The sequence below is a fragment of the Rattus norvegicus genome, chromosome 1, assembly GCF_036323735.1.
Source record: "Rattus norvegicus strain BN/NHsdMcwi chromosome 1, GRCr8, whole genome shotgun sequence".
Lineage (NCBI taxonomy): Eukaryota > Metazoa > Chordata > Mammalia > Rodentia > Muridae > Rattus > Rattus norvegicus.
The window spans coordinates 29,150,208-29,153,298 of NC_086019.1; the positions used below are offsets into that span (position 1 = coordinate 29,150,208).

General features: G+C 45.6%; 1 pseudogene; it reads left to right on the plus strand.

Annotated features, from left to right (window-relative positions):
* Nucleotides 1-704: 704 nt before the first annotated feature.
* On the plus strand, nt 705-2,407 carry Dnaja4-ps1 (DnaJ heat shock protein family (Hsp40) member A4, pseudogene 1; annotated as a pseudogene).
* Nucleotides 2,408-3,091: the final 684 nt, after the last annotated feature.

A 3,091-nucleotide genomic window follows, 5' to 3' on the forward strand; every position in this document is an offset into this window, starting at 1 on the left:
TTCATAATGAATCAAACCAAGTCCATGCCCCCAAGGAGCGCAAAGAGAGATTTATAAATTGAAGACTTCCTAAGTTGGCCACATTTTCTTGATGCTCAGAAACATATATTAATCTTCAGCTGATTTCAAAATGACCCCCTCAACTTACCGGATTACACACCCGTGGATTTGTATTAAATCAACCGTAAGCAGTACAGTCGACACAACACACTAACTACATCTAGCTATTGTGTCCCAGTCAGCTCGTTTTTCTGTCATCAGGAAGCTAATATTAAAATATAAATGAATTGAAAGAAGATGAAGAGGACCAGCAACAGGGGACAGGGAGTTTGGGAAAAGCAGTGGGAGAGAGGTTGTACAAGAAACAAGCACACCATGTATGCGTGTATGTCTTAGTGAAGTCCATTACTTTGTGTGCTACCTTTGACAGAGTGAAAATAGAAAGGCAGGAACTGTCTTATTCTGTTATTGTTATTATTGTTATTATTAACTTATTCACTTTACATTCCTCCCATTGCCCCTCTCCTGGTCATCCCCTCCCACAATCCTTCCTACCTCCCCACTTCCCCTTTCCTTAGCAAGCGTGAAGTACACACCCTGGTACTTCAAGTCTCTGCAAAGCTAGGCACATCCTCTTCCATTAAGGCCAGACAAGGCAACCCAGCTAGAAGAACATAGTTTATTTTGTTCTCTGTTTTAAGAAAAGAAGGGGGATCAGGTAGCCCCAGCTTCTCTTCACCCATGGATATCTTTGACATGTTTTTTGGTGGTGGAGGGCGGATGACTAGAGAGAGAAGAGGCAAGAATGTTGTACACCAGCTGTCAGTAACTCTGGAAGACTTATATAATGGAATCACTAAGAAACTGGCCCTCCAGAAAAATATAATTTGTGAGAAATGTGAAGGCATTGGTGGGAAGAAGGGATCCGTGGTGAAGTGCCCTCTGCAAGGGGCGGGGGATGCAGATCCATATCCAGCAGATCGGGCCGGGCATGGTGCAGCAGATCCAGACTGTGTGCATCGAGTGCAAGGGCCAGGGCGAGCGCGTCAACCCCAAGGACTGCTGTGAGAACTGCAGCGGTGCCAAGGTTACCCGAGAGAAGAAGATTATCGAGGTACACGTGGATAAAGGTATGAAGGATGGGCAAAAGATACTGTTTCATGGAGAAGGAGATCAGGAGCCTGGTGATGTCATAATTGTGCTTGATCAGAAGGATCATAGTGTCTTTCAGAGACGAGGCCATGATTTGATCATGAAAATGAAAATTCAGCTCTCTGAATTTCTGAAGCTCTTTGTGGCTTCAAGAAGACAATAAAAACGCTGGATGATCGAGTCCTCATCATTTCGTCTAAGTCAGGTGAGGTGATAAAGCATGGAGACCTCAAGTGTGTCCGCAATGAGGGGATGCCCATCTACAAAGCCCCCCTGGAGAAGGGGATGCTTATCATACAGTTCTTAGTAGTCTTCCTTGAAAAACAGTGGCTTTCTCTAGAGAAGCTTCCTCAGCTGGAGGCTCTGCTTCCCCCTCGGCAGAAGGTGAGGATCACAGATGATATGGATCAGGTGGAGCTGAAGGAGTTCAACCCCAACGAGCAGAGCTGGCTCCAGCACAGGGAGGCCTATGAGGACGACGATGATGGGCCCCGCGCTGGCGTGCAGTGCCAGACAGCATGATGGCGCGGTGTGGCATGGCCTGGTTGGACTAGCACATGATGAATGTAAACTTGGCACAATGAAAATGGCATCGCTTTAATAGCCTCATGTTTGGGGTGTCCTGTGTATGTGTTCAGCAGTCTTCACCGCGAGTATCTTTTGGGTGTTGTCTCTCTCCTAGTTGTAATTTAAGTTATAGCTTGATTCATATTTAAATGTTTTAAGTTCGATGCTCTCATGTCTGCATATGGAATCTGCTCATTTGTACTTTCAGGACATATTTTGGAGATGCCAGTACCGCACTAACTTTTTGTGCTTCTTAGTGGCTTTGCCATGGTTCATTCCCACAGTAGGCCCAGAGAGCCACACTTGGCCCCTAACAAAGGCCTAGAAGGTGGGTGTCTGGCCACCTTCTCTAATCTGTGGTCCCCTCCCCCTCCTCCTTTGGCAGAGTCACCAAGGGTATGAGCTCAGGTCTGCTAGTAACAGCTCTGAATCCAGACTCTAGAACTCTTAGGTAGTAAAAGCACATGTGGCTTGCAGTACGCCTAGCATGCCTGGTTCATACTGAGTAGGCTGGACTCAAGCTGCAATCAGTCTCAGGCCTACTGTTCTTTCCCCTTGACTGGTTAGAAAGGGGTTTGTTTGAACATCTCTCTTGGAAGTGTCTGAACTTCCCAAGCCTTGTGATGACAAGCCCATTTTAAATGATAAACCAATAAAGCCATTTGCCTGTGGGGGGAAAAAAAGAAAAGTAGTCATTGACTCATAAGAAGTTATAGATGCTCTGCTAGACTCTTACTGATACAGATGAGGATGCTTGCAGCTAACCATCGGACTGAGCATGGGGTCTCCAATGGAGGAATTAGAGAAAGGACTGAAGGAGCTGAAGGGGTTTGCAACCCCATAGGAAGAGCAAAAATATCAACCCCCTGAACTCCCAACTACCAACCAAAGAGTATACATGGAGGGACCCATGGCTCTAGCCACATATGTAGCAGAAGATGGCATTGTCTGCCATCAATAGGAGGAGGGGAAGCCCTTGGTCCTGTGAAGGCTCGTTTCCTCAGTGTAGAGGAATGCCAGGGTGTTGAGGTGGGAGTGGGTGGGTGGGAGTGGAAGCATCTTCATAGAAGTAGGGGGGAGATAGAGGGGAGATAGGAGAGAAGCGAAAGGAGATAACATTTTAAATGTAACTACATAAAATATCCAATAAAAATAAATAAATTAAAAAAAGAAGTTATAGATCCTAGATCCTATATTTTATGTATGTGTTTGGGGATGTTGTTGTTGTTGTTGTTGTTGTTACTCATTTTACACAGAAACCAAAAGGCACATCCAAAGCCTGAAAAGGCAAGCTGGTAAAGGAATGGACTTTTGGTGGGTCAGACAGACTTTGGTGCATATCTCTCATTTACTGGTTAGTTAAGAGCAGGCT